At 43.4% G+C, this 17,144-nt stretch overlaps 1 protein-coding gene across 1 annotated transcript in view; it reads right to left on the bottom strand.

The window, feature by feature from the left end:
- The window catches only part of LOC126249963 (beta-glucuronidase-like), a 150,417-nt gene extending 135,692 nt beyond the window's left edge, over window positions 1–14,725 (bottom strand). Inside the window, exon 1 of the mRNA XM_049951520.1 lies at window positions 14,568–14,725. The gene's annotated coding sequence lies outside the window, so the exon portion shown is untranslated. The remainder of the gene's footprint in view (window positions 1–14,567) is intronic.
- Window positions 14,726–17,144: the final 2,419 nt, after the last annotated feature.

Here is a 17,144-nt window from a genome sequence, read left to right as displayed (position 1 = left end):
GAAGCGCCAAGAAACTGGTATAGGCATGCGTATTCAAATACAGAGATATATAAACAGGCAGAATACAGCGCTGCGGTCGGCAACGCCTGTATAAGACAACAAGTGTCTGGCGCAGTTGTTAATCGGTTACTACTGCTACAATGGTAGGTTATCAAAATTTAAGTGAGTTTGAACATGGTGTTGTAGTCGACGTACGAGCGATGGGGCACAGCATCTCCGAGGTAACGATGAAGTGGGGATTTCCCCGTACGACCATTTCACGAGTGTACCGTGAGTATCAGGAATCTGGTAAAACATCAACTCTCCGACATCGCTGCGGCCGGAAAAAGATCCTGCAAGAACGGGACCAAAGACGACTAAGGAGAATCGTTCAATGTGGCAGATGTGCAACCCTTCCGCAAATTGCTGTAGATTTCAATGCAGGGCCATCAACAATTCTCAGAGTGCGAACCATTCAACGAAACATCATCGATATGGGCTTTCGGAGCCGAAGGCCCACTCATGTACCCTTAACGACTGTACGACACAAATCTTAACGCCTCGCCTGGTACCGTCAACACCGACATTGCATTGTTGATGACTGGAAACATGGTGCTTCGTCGGACAAGTCTCGTTTCAAATTGTATCGAGCGGATGGACGTGTACAGGTATCGAGACAAACTCATGAATCCATGGATCCTGCACGTCAGCAGGGGACTGTTCAAGCTGGTGGAGACTCTGCAGTGGTGTGGGGCGTAAGCAGTTGGAGTGATATGGGACCCCTGATACGTGTAGATACGACTCAACAGGTGACAAGTACGTAAGCATCCTGTCTGATCACGTGCATCTATTCATGTTCATTGTGCATTCCGATGGACTTTCGCAATTGCAGCAGAACAATGCGACACCCCACACGTCCAGAATTGCTACGGTGTGGCTCCAGGAACTCTCTTCTGAGTTTAAACACTTCCTCTGGCCAGCAAACTCCCCAGACATGAACATTATTGAACATATCTGGGATGCCTTGCAGCGTGCTATTCAGAAGAGATCTCCACCCCCTCGTACTCTTATGGATTTATAGCCAGCCCTACAGGATTCATGGTGTCAGTTCCCTCCAGCATTACTTCAAACATTAGTCGAGTTCGTGCCATGTCGCGTAGGGGCCCTACGCGATATTAGCCAGGTCTGCCAGTCCTTTTTTTTTTTTCAGCGTATATGGAGGTTGGAAGATGACCATAGCGGCCAACAGTGGCTACTTTGAGGGAGGATGCGGATCTACTTAATTCTATGCTATGGCCCTATGGCCATCAGGCCAAAATCTAATTAAAATGAAAAGGTGCACGCCATGGCTGTATGGCGTTCTGGCCACACACACACACACACATACACACACACACACACACCAGTGAAGAAAAACAATTAAGACGAGCACACGCCTTGCTACGCCGTATCTTCTGAGACATCAGCGTTCTTGCGGGTGCCTACTCCCCAGTCGTAAGTCCCAAGACTTGTTGACTCTGGCTGTACAACAGGCCTGGCCAAAGAGCGCTCCGGCTGCACTCCTGCCTAGCAATCCGAGCACAGTGAGGAGTACGACAGAGGGGTGAGGGCAGAGGGGGAAGGAAAGAGATGCAGCTAGATGCTGCTAGCGCGAGGCAGTTAGCTTTTAATAGTTTGCAAACAATACCAATTTACCTCCTGCGTTAGGAATGCCGTAGCATTTACACACTTGTCCAAAGAAAGAAAAGTGGAGAAGCTACATCATTCAACGCTAAATGGGAATTGCTTTGCTATTCTTATATCCTGAAGGCCATGCAAAGTGCTTAATATGCCATCACAGAACTATGAGATGGGAAGACATTCATTGGGACACCAGTACAACAACACCGACAAAGATGATATGATGCACTTGTCTTCTGATGAACAAGCATGAATGCTGGCTGACTTAATGCGGATTTTAGGGAAAAAACGAAGTAAAGGACAAATAGAGCAGTGACAAATTCTGTTACTGTCGACATCATCAATTACGTGAATCGTTGGTAACGAATATGGCAGTCAAAATTGATGCTAACAAACAAAAATTAATCCAATGGGAAATTCAGTTTCAAATTCATGACGTTGAACAGTTATCAGAAGTCAAGGCAGTCATTTGTGAACCAGACATAACTGACTACGTTTCCGTAACTGAGACATTCCATCTGGAGTTCTGTAAGAGATTCCAAGATTTTGCACGTGGAAGATAAATTTCGATTTATTTGTCAGGCCATCCTCTCTTTTGGCTGCTGATGTTCGTACTCATTATCTCCGACATTAGCTGACAGATATACAGTGCAGCACCAGGATCAATGACCTGTTTTTACTATCCAGAAATTTTCAAGACTCCTATAAAATGTTACCTCAAGAGCAATAGCCTTGACTGCACAGTCAAGCCGCTAAAGTTATTTCAGTATTTGGTTCAACACATATGTGGAAACACTTTTTGTCCGTTATGAAATTGAAAAAGTTCTACCAACATTCAGCTTTACCAAATTTTAATCTGATTAGCACCATGTATTTGTATCACAAAAAAAAATGGCTCTGAGCACTATGGGACTTAACTTCTGAGGTCATCAGTCCCCTAGAACTTAGAACTACATAAACCTAACTAACCTAAGGACATCACACACATCCATGCCCGAGGCAGGATTCGAACCTGCGACCGTAGTGGTCGCGCGGTTCCTGACTGTAGCGCCTAGAACCGCTCGGCCACTCCGGCCGGCATTTGTATCACAAATCAAAGTTCCAGACATATTACGTATGCTAAAATCGAAATATGTAAAAATTTAAAAACATCAGAACTTTGTGTCAGATGTCTGCAAGTCAGGCTTTTTGTAGTTCACTCACTGTATTACCACTGTCTGATGTACTTACTTAATTAAACAGTGAAAGTTATTGCTTAGGTGGAAAAATAATAATTTGATAATAATCACGAGTGATAAAATCATGCGTATAAAAGTATGTTACAATAGTAGCCTCTTAGAAGTAGTTACACTGTGTCGTAAACGTATCTTCCCAAGTTCCTCATGTGTGTGGCCTTCGCCGTATACTGCCTCATTCACAAGTCTGCTCGAAACAGCGCTGTGGTGGGGGAAGCTGGAACGCTGAGCAGATTCGCCTGTGTTCTCGGAGCGTAAGCTCACTATGGGAGCTAAAATCTTGGTCAGGCCTCTAGCATAACATCTTTTCAGGATACTATCCATTTCATTCAATTACTCCTCTGGGCCTTGTTCTGTCCCTGGCAGAAATACAGTGTCATCGGAGGACGTTAAAGTTTTTATTTCTTCTCACTGAACTTTAATTATCTCTGCAGATTATTCCTGGGTTTCCATTACTGATTGCTCAACGTACAAAATGAATAATATCGGGGACTGGCTACAACCTGCACTTACTCCTTTCTCAACCCCTGCTTCTATTTTATGTCCTTCGTCCTTCGGGTCTTATAACTGCAGAGAGCCTTGTATAGTAAAATTGTTAGCTGTTGTAAGAGGTTCAGTTCACATAGCTGAATTTTTTACGAAAATATTGAAACCACCAATGAAACTAGCATTTTATAACTTCCCATTAAATACCCGTACAACATTCTGATAATTTAATATATATTTTTATAAATACATCAAAGTATGCATTGCATTCAAGACTTCGTCGTTCCTAACGTAAAAGTTGTGTAATGTTTAAGTGTTGAAAAGTAATTACTATATTCAGTTGTTTGGCATTATTATTTTCGGTTATTAAGTTGTTAGACCCCCCATGAACCATGGTCCTTGCCGTTGGTGGAGAGGCATGCGTGCCTCTGCGATACAGATAGCCGTACCGTAGGTGCAACCAAAATGGACGGGTTATCTGTTGAGAGGCCAGACAAACGTGTGGTTCCTGAAGAGGGGCAGCAGCCTTTTCAGTAGTTGCAGGGGCAACAGTCTGGATGATTGACTTATCTGGCCTTGTAACACTAACCAAAACGGCCTTGCTGAGCTGATACTGCGAACGGCTGAAAGCAAGGGGAAACTACAGCCGTAATTTTTCTCGAGGGCATGCCATGCACCTTTAAGGAATACAAACGTCTCAAAAATGAGATCGACAGGAAGTTCAAAATGGCTAAGCAGGGATGGCTAGAGGACAAATGTAAGGATGTAGAGGCTTATCTCACTAGGGGTAAGATAGATACTGCCTACAGGAAAATTAAAGAGACCTTTGGAGAAAAGAGAACCACTTGTATGAATATCAAGAGCTCAGATGGAAACCCAGTTCTAAGCAAAGAAGGGAAAGCAGAAAGGTGGAAGGAGTATGCAGAGGGTCTACACAAGGGCGATATACTTGAGAACAATATTATGGAAATAGAAGAGGATGTAGATGAAGATGAAATGGGAGATATGATACTGCGTGAAGAGTTTGACAGAGCACTGAAAGACCTGGGTCGAAACAAGGCCCCGGGAGTAGACAACATTCCATTAGAACTACTGACGGCCTTGGGAGAGCCAGTCCTGACAAAACTCTACCATCTGGTGAGCAAGATGTATGAAACAGGCGAAACACCATCACACTTCAAGAAGAATATAATAATTCCAATCCAAAAGAATGCAGGTGTTGACAGACGTGAAAATTACCGAACTATCAGTTTAATAAGCCATAGCTGCAAAATACTAACACGAATTCTTTACAGAGAATGGAAAAAACTGGTAGAAGCCGACCTCGGGGAAGATCATTTTGGATACCGTAGAAATACTGGAACACGTGAGGCAATACTGGCCTTACGACTTATCTTAGTAAATAGATTAAGGAAAGGAAAACCTACGTTTCTAGCATTCGTAGAATTAGAGAAAGCTTTTGACAATATTGACTTGAATACTCTCTTTCAAAATCTGAAGGTGGCAGGGGTAAAATACAGGGAGCGAAAGGCTATTTACAATTTGTACAGCAACCAAATGGCAGTTATAAGAGTCTAGAGACATGAAAGGGAAGCAGTGGTTGGGAAGGGAGTTAGATAGGGTTGTAGCCTCTCCCCGATGTTATTCAATCTGTATACTGAGCAAGCAGTAAAGGAAACAAAAGAAAAGTTCGGAGTAGGTATTAAAATCCATGGAGAAGAAATAAAAACTTTGAGGTTCGCCGATGACATTGTAATTCTGTCAGAGACAGCAAAGGACTTGGAAGAGCAGTTGAACGGAATGGACAGTGTCTTGAAAGGAGGATATAAGATGAACATCAACAAAAGCAAAACGAGGACAATGGAATGTAGTCTAATTAAGTCGGGTGATGCTGAGGGAATTAGATTAGGAAATGAGACAGTTAAAGTAGTAAAGGAGTTTTGCTATTTGGGGAGCAAAATAACTGCTGATGGTTAAAGTAGAGAGGCTATAAAATGTAGACTGGCAATGGCAAGGAAAGCGTTTCTGAAGAAGAGAAATTTGTTAATATCGAGTGTCATGAAGTCGTTTCTGAAAGCATTTGTAGGGAGTGTAGCCATGTATGGAAGTGAAACGTGGACGATAAATAGTTTAGACAAGAAGAGAATAGACGCTTTCGAAATGTGGTGCTACAGAAGAATGCTGAAGATTAGATGGGTAGATCACATAACTAATGAGGAGGTATTGAATAGACTTGGGGAGAAGAGGAGCTTGTGGCACAACTTGACTAGAAGAAGGGATCGGTTGGTAGGACATGTTTTGAGGCATCAAGGGATCACAAATTGTAATGTTACAACAAGTGTACGGCGATGATTGTTTATCGCGAACACAAGTGTTTGAGTGGTTTAAACGATTTAAAGATGGCCGCGAAGACACCAGTGATGACACTCTCACTGGCAGACCATTGTCAGCAAAACCTGATGCAAACATTGAAAAAATCGGTAAACTTGTTCGACAAGATCGCCGTTTAACAATCAGAGCAGTGTCTGAGTTAACAGGAGTTGACAAGGAAAGTGTCGAACAAGTTTACCGATTTTTTCAATGTTTGCATCAGTTTTTGCTGACAATGGTCTGCCAGTGCGAGTGCCATCACTGGTGTCTTCGCGGCCATCTTTAAATCGTTTAAACCACTCAAACACTTGTGTTCGCGATAAACAATCATCGCCGTACACTTGTTGTCACATTACAAACGTTTCACTTGCAGATTTTCCTAGTTTGAAACAAAATTTGATGTTAACACGCTGTTCTTTCTGTACACTCAACATTTTCCGACGCACAGACAAAACATCAACTACTTAAAACAGACGCCACGGGCAGACTGAGTGCAGGAGGCAGATGAAACTCGAGCAGTAGGCGGAGCGAGAGTCACGTGACAGGCCACGCGACTTTCAGCCTTATTGCATTCGTTTTATTGTTTCACCAGTACTAGTCCGGTTTTTTTCTAGCCACACCTCGTAGATTTATGTGTCAGGAAGTCGTTTCTGAAAGTATTTGTATGGAAGTGAAACGTGGACGATAAATAGTTTAGACAAGAAGAGAATAGAAGCTTTCGAAATGTGGTGCTACAGAAGAATGCTGAAGATTAGATGGGTAGATCACGTAACTAATGAGGATGTATTGAACAGAATTGGAGAGAAGAGAAATTTGTAGCACAACTTGACTAGAAGAAGGGATCGGTTGGTAGGACATATTCTGAGGGATCCAGGGATCACCAATTTATTTAAAAAAAAAAAAAGTGGTTCAAATGGCTCTGAGCACTATGGGACTCAACTGCTGTGGTCATAAGTCCCCTAGAACTTAGAACTACTTAAACCTAACTAACCTAAGGACAGCACACAACACCCAGCCATTACGAGGCAGAGAAAATCCCTGACCCCGCCGGGAATCGAACCCGGGAACCCGGGCGTGGGAAGCGAGAACGCTACCGCACGACCACGAGATGCGGGCTCACCAATTTAGTATTGGAGGGCAGCGTGGAGGGTAAAAATCGTAGAGGGAGACCAAGAGAAGAATACACTAAGCAGATTCAAAAGGATGTAGGTTGCAGTAGGTACTGGGAGATGAAGAAGCTTGCACAGGATAGAGTAGCATGGAGAGCTGCATCAAACCAGTCTCAGGACTGAAGACCACAACAACAACAACAACAATCTTAGGAGTCCCTGGTTTGTCAGTTAGAGGTGGGACTCCATCACCTCCAAAGGTCCGAGGCATGTTGCTCTGATTGTTGCTAGCATCATATTTAAAGTACCAGGGAAGCAGGTTGCTAGCCTTACTTGCCCCGAGTCCCATTGAGTTTTACCCCTAACGGTTGAGGGACTAACCGGTGGATTTGGTAGTCTTTGCCATATGAGCAGAAAGGTTACCACGACTCAAAATATGTCCGAGATGCCCAGCCTTATTCCAAAGTAACCGGTATCCCGACTGTCGGGACCACTTACATGGCCACTCATACGTTGCCCGTGGTTCATGAACTAGGACATGACAACAGGAACCCACACCATGAACCACTGGGATGGACCTCATCACGCAAAATGATACAGCCTTGGCAGTAATGCGATCTTGCAGAGTAACCATGGAGCACACGGAATACCACGACATGGCTGCCCCAATCATCACCTAACCACCGTCATGTTTCACTTTTGGGACATAAGCGGTTCTAGGCGCTACAGTCTGGAGCCGCGCTACCGCGACGGTCGCAGGTTCGAATCCTGCCTCGGGCTTGGATGTGTGTGATGTCCTTAGGTTAGTTAGGTTTAAGTAGTTCTAAGTTCTAGGGGACTGATGACCTGAGAAGTTCAGTCCCATAGTGCTCAGCGCCATTTGAACCATTTTTGGGACATAAACTTGTCCAGAAGCTGGAAATAGTGGGGAAGAAGACTCATCAGACCGAATGACTTTCTTCCATTGCTCCATAATCCATGTTCTACAGCTTCGGCTGCACGTTTTCCTGCTACGGTTATTTGTATCACAGATGAGCGGTCTTGGAATGACAGCTCGTTCTGCAATTCCCTTCGTGTTGCTTTGGTGCTGATAGGGTTCGCAAGTGAGACATTCAGTTCTGCAGTGATTTTTGCAGCTGTGGTCCTCTTATTTTTCATCACAGTCCTCCTGAATTACTATCTGGCACGATCGCTCAAGACACACTTTCGTCCACGTTGCAACTTAGTTGATGTTTTTCGGCTTTCCCTGTATGCGATGTAATTCTTCAATAGGGAGCGCCTTGAAACGCCAAAAACTTCGGTAACATTGGTTACGGAAGCACCCAGCTGTTTGCCCATGTTCTAACTCACGGAGCTCCGACATAATGCACTCACAACTCCACAGTACACTGTTCAGACCACATACTGTGGACATTGCATAGGTGGTGCTCGCGGTCATATACAACAGTGTAACCCGCACGCCGAGCTAGCATCTGCATTTATGTTCAAGCATGCATTTCTCGTGGTGCTTCGCCGCGCGGTTAACCGCATGGTCTTAGGCGCCTTGTCACGGTTCACGCGGCTTCCCCCGTCGGAGGTTCGAGACCTCCCTCGAGCGTGGGCGTGTGTGTTTTGTCCTTAGCGTAAGTTAGTTTACGTTGATTAAGCAGTGTGTAAGCCTAGGGACCTATGACCTCAGCAGTTTGGTCCCATAGCAACTTACCACAAATTTCCAATTTTTTAGTGGTGCTTTCATATTTTTGTCTAACCCCTGTAAACGAGAATTACAGGTTCTGTTTAATGGAATGAACAATCTAATGGGCACATAACATGGGGAAAGTAAACCTAATAAAGCCGAAAGTAATGAGAAGTAGCAGAAATGAGACAAACGACGAACTCGAAACAAAATTTGGTACCACCTAGTAGACGATGAGGGTAAATTCTGCTACCTTGGAAGCAATACAACGGATGGCGGACGAAGGAAGAAAGGCACAAGAAGTAGACTACAACAGGTAAAGAGTGCATTCCTCGCTAAAGAAAGGTCTACTAGTATTAAACACAGGCCTTAATTTGAGGAAGAAATTTCGGAGAATGGACTTTTGGAGCAGAGCATTCTGTGACAATAAATCATGACTATAGGAAAACCGGAAAAGAAGAGAATCGAAGCGTTTCAGATAGTCTTTAGGTAGACTCGTCAGGTAAGAACTGAGATTCTCCGCAGTATGGGAAAGGAACAAATATGTGTGAATTATTAACTAGAAGAACGGATAGAATGACAGGACATGCGTTCGTCAGGAAGTAACTTCCATGGTACCAGAGGAAGGGCAAAGAACATACGTAAAACGGCAACTGGAATACATCAAACGAATAATTGCAGACATTGGTTGTTAAGTGCTCATCTGAGACGAAGACGATGGCACAGGAGAGGAAATCGTGGCGGGTCACATCAAACAAGTCAGGAAATGAGGAAAGAAAAGGCAACTTAACTGCATTGTTGTGTCAAGTGAAATAATGTGAGCCTACACAGCACACGTTACCGCTGCTCCTCTTGCCATTTCGTTGAACTCTGAGAACCTTTAAAATATTGTCATGAGCGCATAGAGCTGAATGGACTAACTGAAGACAGAATAACTAAAGGATGGAAACTGCGAACTTTCCTGCTGGTTGATCCCTAAAAATCAGTAGACACTCAAAACGCTTCACTTTCATTTATGTCGTGGTTCCGTCCTCCTGTAACTTGCTGGATAAATCAGGTCAAACATCAAAGGAAGGCAAGAGATTCCAAATAGGATCATGTCCAGTAAAGGACTGCGGTGGTCAAATCAGTCTTTGAGTTGAGGACATCTTTACTTTATACATGCAGCTTGGTGCGCCAAGACTTTTCCTGTTACAAAAATTCGTCTGTCGATGAAGTAGCAAAAGCAGCTACTTACGTTATGAGAATTTGTCAGATCAGATATGATGTATCCGTCGGACAGAACTGTAGTGCTGTATTCGAGATCTGCAGCAGGTTTTTCTTAGAGTGTGCAACTTTAGCAGTGGTTAAATTATTTTAAAAATCCACTTATCAGCACGAACTTTAGTGTATTACTACCGTAGGGCAGCATTTATATTAAACTTAATAAAGAATACTACGTTTAAAAGTATTAAACGAGATACATTCATTCGCTTACAAAATTATGCAGTTTATTGTCAGTATAAACACACAAATGCAGCGATCATAATAAGTGTTGCATATTGCTTTATTGTCAATAATAAGGAACAAAACTGTTTTCCGGTTTGTCACTTACAGTTATAAGAGAACAAGAACAAAGAAATTAAACACAATGCCACTTGATGACCCAAAACAAAACAAAAAATAACTTCACAAAAGATCCTACTACAAACACTACGGCTTCTTCTCACTGTCATCTTGCATAAGACTTTTTTTGTAAACCAGTTGACCCTCCTCTTAATTGGAAATGCTTTTGAATGCGGTTAGGCATACTCTTCACCAAATTGTCGAGAGAAGTCAGTGTGATATTGTCACATTCCTCCACAGCGGCCTGTACGAGACCCAGTGAAGTCTTTGGTGGGGCAGGACAATTGAAAACCTCTCGTTTTAGCACAGCCCATGCATTCTCAGTTGCTTGATATCTGGAGAATATGGAGGCTATTCTACTCAACTCACACTGTGCTCAGCTGGGGTGGTATTCCAGAAGATTGTGTCGATGGGGGCGTCCATTGCCGTACACCAGCGTGAACCCCGCTCTAACATGTTCACCAAATGGGGCCACAATGCGTGCAAGGATGTCGTCCCAATACTTCGCACCAGTCATCCCCTCATGTATTGGCACAATCGGTGTCCTGCGGCCATACTTGATTTCACTCCAAAACATGCCAGAACTGCCTTGACAAGAGTCTTCTATACGGTTAAGATGTAAAAGTTGTGTTCGTTGCCTCCGCACAAGAATGTCAGTATTGTCAGGGTGGGGACTGATACGTGCATCATCAAAAAACAGTGTTGTGTCCCATTGCTCCCTAGCCCACGAAGAAAGGTTTCGTGCCCATGCGACACGAGCCCCCCCCCCCCCCCCCCACCGCTTTTGGAACTGCAACCGTAGACGTGTAGCGTTGTGTTGATGATTTCTGTTTGCTTTTATACGGTGATGTCATAAGTACACACCTGTTACTTTTCTTCCGCAGCCACTTCTGTGACGATCCATAACTTTTCTTGGCAGCAGAAACTTGTTCCATATTCTAGAGCCAACACTTTGACTCACGGCGACATTCGCTGTAACGTCCATCCGTCTCATTCCCTGCTCCATTAGGGGAACTACACAGAGCTTCTGACTGTGCGTTATTGTTGTCTGAACCACCCTGAAGCGTCACAATTCTCGTAATGACACACAGTACAAAAACTGCAATGTTTATAGGTGACACGGTTGCCACAGACTGTACATACTGCCCCCTCAAAATAGAAACGTGGACTGTTTCTACTAGAATTACGGTACAAACAAACCAATGTACTGATATCATAACAGGTTTCTGGACCAAAACGTACAATGTTGAAGGAATATTCAACATCTATTTTGACCACAGCATAAGCTTTTCTGCGTGGCGTACTGTTTAATAAATATGTATTACTAGACAACAGACAAAGTTAAGTTATTTTCTTTTTGCTATTTTGTCGAAAACTAGCATTTTGAGTGCGTGGCTGTATATAAAATACAGATTGATTCTTGTAAGGAAGAAAACAGCAACTAGCCACTATTGATAATGCTAACTGTTCATATAAATAGCACCGTTGCCGGTTTCGAACCGACAGGATAATCTTCAGACGGCTGTTCACGTGTAAGCATTAATATAGGTGTATCAAAACGTGAAGGATAATTTGGATAATATTTCGAGTAGATTTCCCCACCATGTTATAGTTCTGGGTGGAGATTTTAATTTGCCGGATATAGACTGGGAGACTCAAACGTTCATAACGGGTGGCAGGGACAAAGAATCCAGTGAAATTTTTTTAAGTGCTTTATCTGAAAACTACCTTGAGCTGTTAAACAGAGAACCGACTCGTGGCGATAACATATTAGACCTTCTGGTGACAAACAGACCCGAACTATTTGAAACACTTAACACAGAACAGGGAATCAGCGATCATAAAGCGGTTACGGCATCGATGAGTTCAGCCGTAAATAGAAATATTAAAAAAGGTAGGAAGATTTTTCTGTTTAGCAAAAGTGACAAAAGGCAGATTACAGAGTATCTGACGGCTCAACACAAAAGTTTTGTCTCAAGTACAGATAGTGTTGAGGATCAGTGGACAAAGTTCAAAACCATCGTACAATATGCGTTAGATGAGTATGTGCCAAGCAAGTTCGTAAGAGATGGAAAAGAGCCACCGTGGTACAACAACCGAGTTAGAAAACTGCTGCGGAAGCAAAGGGAACTTCACAGCAAACATAAACATAGCCTAAGCCTTGCAGACAAACAAAAATTACGCGAAGCGAAATTTAGTGTGAGGAGGGCTATGCGAGAGGCGTTCAATGAATTCGAAAGTAAAGTTCTATGTACTGACTTGGCAGAAAATCCTAAGAAATTTTGGTCTTATGTCAAAGCGGTAGGTGGCTCAAAACAAAATGTCCAGACATTCTGTGACCAAAATGGTACTGAAACAGAGGATGACAGACTAAAGGCCGAAATACTAAATGTTTTTTTCCAAAGCTGTTTCACAGAGGAAGACTGCACTGTAGTTCCTTCTCTAGATTGTCGCACAGATGACAAAATGGTAGATATCGAAATAGACGACAGAGGGATAGAGAAACAATTAAAATCGCTCAAAAGAGGAAAGGCCCCTGGACCTGATGGGATACCAGTTCGATTTTACACAGATTACGCGAAGGAACTTGCCCCTCTTCTTGCAGCGGTGTACCGTAGGTCTCTAGGAGAGCGTAGCGTTCCAAAGGATTGGAAAAGGGCACAGCTCATCCCCATTTTCAAGAAGGGACGTCGAACAGATGTGCAGAACTATAGACCTATATCTCTAACGTCGATCAGTTGTAGAATTTTGGAACACGTATTATGTTCGAGTATAATGACTTTTCTGGAGACTAGAAATCTACTCTGTAGGAATCAGCATGGGTTTCTAAAAAGACGGTCGTGTGAAACTCAGCTCGCGCTTGTCGTCCACGAGACTCAGAGGACCATAGACACGGGTTCACAGGTAGATGCCGTGTTTCTTGACTTCCGCAAGGTGTTTGATACAGTTCCCCACAGTCGTTTAATGAACAAAGTAAGAGCATATGGACTATCAGACCAATTGTTTGATTGGATTGAAGAGTTCCTAGATAACAGAACGCAGCATGTCATTCTCAATGGAGAGAAGTCTTCCGAAGTAAGAGTGATTTCAGGTGAGCCGCAGGGGAGTGTCATAGGACCGTTGCTATTCACAATATACATAAATGACCTTGTGGATGACATCGCAAGTTCACTGAGGCTTTTTGCAGATGATGCTGTGGTGTATCGAGAGGTTGTAACAATGGAAAATTGTACTGAAATGCAGGAGGATCTGCAGCGAATAGACGCATGGTGCAGGGAATGGCAATTGAATCTCAATGTAGACAAGTGTAATGTGCTGCGAATACATAGAAAGATAGTTCCCTTATCATTTAACTACAAAATAGCAGGTCAGCAACTGGAAGCAGTTAATTCCATAAATTATCTGGGAGTACGCATTAGGAGTGATTTAAAATTGAATGATCATATAAAGTTGATCGTCGGTAAAGCAGATGCCAGACTGAGATTCATTGGAAGAATCCCAAGGAAATGCAATCCCAAAACAAAGGAAGTAGGTTACAGTACGCTTGTTCGCCCACTGCTTGAATATTCCTCACCAGTGTGGGGTCCGTACCAGATAGGGTTGATAGAAGAGATAGAGAAGATCCAACGGAGAGCAGCGCGCTTCGTTACGAGATCATTTAGTAATCGCGAAAGCGTTACGGAGATGATAGATAAACTCCAGTGGAAGACTCTGCAGGAGAGACGCTCAGTAGCTTGGTACGGGCTTTTGTTAAAGTTTCGAGAACATACCTTCACCGAAGAGTCAAGCAGTATATTGCTCCCTCCTACGTATATCTCGCGAAGAGACCATGAGGATAAAATCAGAGAGATTAGAGCCCACACAGAAGCATACCGACAATCCTTCTTTCCACGAACAATACGAGACCGGAATAGAAGGGAGAACCGATAGAGGTACTCAGGGTACCCTCCGCCACACAGCGTCAGGTGGCTTGCGGAGTATGGATGTAGATGTAGATGTAGAACAGCAATGCACATCAATGTAAGCAACAATATATGTATATCTAAAAGTGAACAGGCGTCTGAAGATGAATCTGTCTGTTCGAAACCGAAAATGGCTCAGTTTGCGTTAACAAACAGCTTCATTAACAGTGGCTTACTGCTGCTTTCTTTTTTTTTTCTTTTTTTGCTTGCAAGAATGAAACGGTATTTTCTTTATTTTCCAGTGACAATTATGAACCCTGCTTTTTGTCACTGTACCTAAAGATCCTCTTCTGGGTGGTTACCTTGGAAAATTACTTTCGTTCGACTATTAAGACATTGCTCGTTTGAAAAGCTGTTTAGTATCCTCCTGACGGCTAATGACATGAAAGAGGTGCGTGGCGTAATGCCATTTACGCTTATGGTAAACGTTTCGATTTTTCAGAGCTAGTGGCTGCTGTCAACTTACCTCAATGTGTTGAGGTGTGCGGCGTGGATGGCAGCAGGACGCCCGAACACGCACTGACAATACCGTCTCGCTGATCGGTGTGCTAGCTAGCTTCGGCGTCGCTTATCACCATCCTCCCTCTGTTCCAGACATTCATCCAATCATCAACGGGGAAGAAGAATACGTGAGACAGTGCGACTACTGCTGCTGCGGCTGGCCATGTCACGTGACACAGCATAAAGCGGCTGCGCTCAAGGACTTCTGGTACCACGTGCACTGCGCCTCAATCCAAAACGTGCAGGTCACAGCCCAGTGAATGACGCTTCGGATCTGGTACACCGTCATCTCTTACAGATTTAGAAATGACAGCATATCCGTTTTGCCTGTTACTGGATGCATGTATTGCATAATCGCGATTGGGACGTGTGGGCCATCGTCAAGCGATAACTCACCGTGGAGTGTGTCCGTCCCTTTTCTTTATTGTTAAGTGGATGTTCACGTGTGCAACCGTACTTATATATTTCATTTCATATGCACAAGAATAAACAAACTTACTCATATCCTACGTAAAGGGAGGATGTAGCACTGCTTACGAAAATTCCTGTCGAAATCATTGTAATAAATACTGTAGGAAAGAGTGCTTTGGTGCACTTTACAGACTTTTGCCTCCAGTCAGCCCTGTAATATATAAGATTCATGAATTTTTGTATTCTATTTTTAAATTATGGCATTCAAAAATGGCTCTAAGCACTATGGGACTTAACATCTGAGGTCATTAGTCCCCTAGAACTTAGAACTACTTAAACCTAACTAACGTAAGGACATCACACACATCCATGCCCGAGGCAGGATTCGAACCTGCGACCGTAGTGGTCTCACGGTTCCAGACTGTATCGCCTAGAACCGCTCGGCCACTCCGGCCGGCAATGATGGCATTCAAAAATGGCTCTAAGCACTATGGGACTTAACGTATGAGGTCATCAGTCCCCTAGACTTAGGACTACTTAAACCTAACTAACCTAAGGACATCACAGACATCCATGCACGAGGCAGGATTCGAACCTGCGACCGTAGCAGCAGCGCGGATCCGGACTGAAGCGCCTGGAACCGCACGGTCACAACGGCCGGTTTATGGCATTCACAAAACATTTCGTAGAAAAGTATGAAAAATTCTAGCGTACCAATTATTAACATCAAACCAGTTCAACAGTCGTATACCGATTGTGTAAGTGGTATCAGAGTTTGAAATTTCATGTCACCGGAGTTTCCTGTCAGAAAAGGGGTACGCCAAAGTGTACTACAGCATCGACGCTACTTAAAATCCATGTGTAGCAAGTTCTTAAAGCCTGGAGGAGCAAACGTGAAGGCATGGGAATACATGTGGAGGACGAAACCTCATTCACACTTCTCGTCGCTGATGAAAAGGCGGTCTTAACAGAAAACAAGGAAGATGCGGAGTACATGCTTCGGAACTTCAAACAGGAATATGAGAAACGGCACCTCACAATTAGCTTGGCAAAAAACGATTATTTGAATGTTGGCGACATACCATAGGAGACCTGGAGGTTGGAACCTGTAAGATCAGGGGATGTAAGTCTTTTAAGTGTCTGAGGGTTACGATACAAGTATCATCAAATCGAAAAATTGAAGCTGGCATAAATGATAAAATTGGACAGAGCACAAGGGCCGTACGACACTGAACTAACTAATAAAATAACAAAAACGAGCAATCGGGTGAAATATCGTTCAGTTGTTCAGAAAATCGCTACGTACGGAGCAGAAACGTAGGTTAGTATACAAGCGTCAGAGAAATAAATTGTTCGCACTAGAACTAGTTTTTTGGTGGCCAAGTTGTGGCATCTCTAAGCCTGACCGTGTACCAGATGCTAACATAAGAGAAGGTATGGGTGTCGATAAATCAATAACAGACACCATAGAGACAAAATGTCTGCAATGATATGCGTATCTAGAAAAGTTAGACAATAGCCGATGGCCGAAGAAAGCGTGGCAGTGGACCCCAGCAGAAAGAAGAAAGCGGGGGCGACCTAGGCGGAGTTAGGGACGAGACGACCGGGGATGCGACGGATGCCGCAGAACTATAAGGAGACTGGCATGCCGGAAAAAAATGGAATAGTCTACGGGATGCGAGAAGCGACGCCATACTCGCAATGTGATGATGACGATGAACGTTTTACGTGGTACAGTCTTTTTCGGAAATTACAAAAATTACTCCGGAAAATTAAGGTTTTTTCAAACATGAAAACATGTTTCAAGATACAACATGGTCATGTACCTGGGAAGTTAAAAGCAGTGCAATCGACAATTTCTTGTTCATACTGTATTACATAGCATATGTGTTGCATTATTACTCTACTGCACACCAACAAGCGGCGCGACGAACGAATTAAATTAAACAGAAATATTATCAAAAACCAGTTACGAGTTAAACAATTGCCACCCCATTCTCCAGAAATGTTTGGGCTCATACTAGATTAGAAACAATGGCAATTTTCTAGTCTCAAAATGCTTTCTTAATATTATTCATTCTTTATTACGACTGAAAGTCAAGTGAAAAAGAGTTCCAGGTGTAAAGAAGTT

This window comes from Schistocerca nitens, chromosome 1, assembly GCF_023898315.1.
Source record: "Schistocerca nitens isolate TAMUIC-IGC-003100 chromosome 1, iqSchNite1.1, whole genome shotgun sequence".
In the NCBI taxonomy this organism is placed as follows: Eukaryota; Metazoa; Arthropoda; class Insecta; order Orthoptera; family Acrididae; genus Schistocerca; species Schistocerca nitens.
This window is presented reverse-complemented; position numbering and strand designations above follow the sequence as displayed.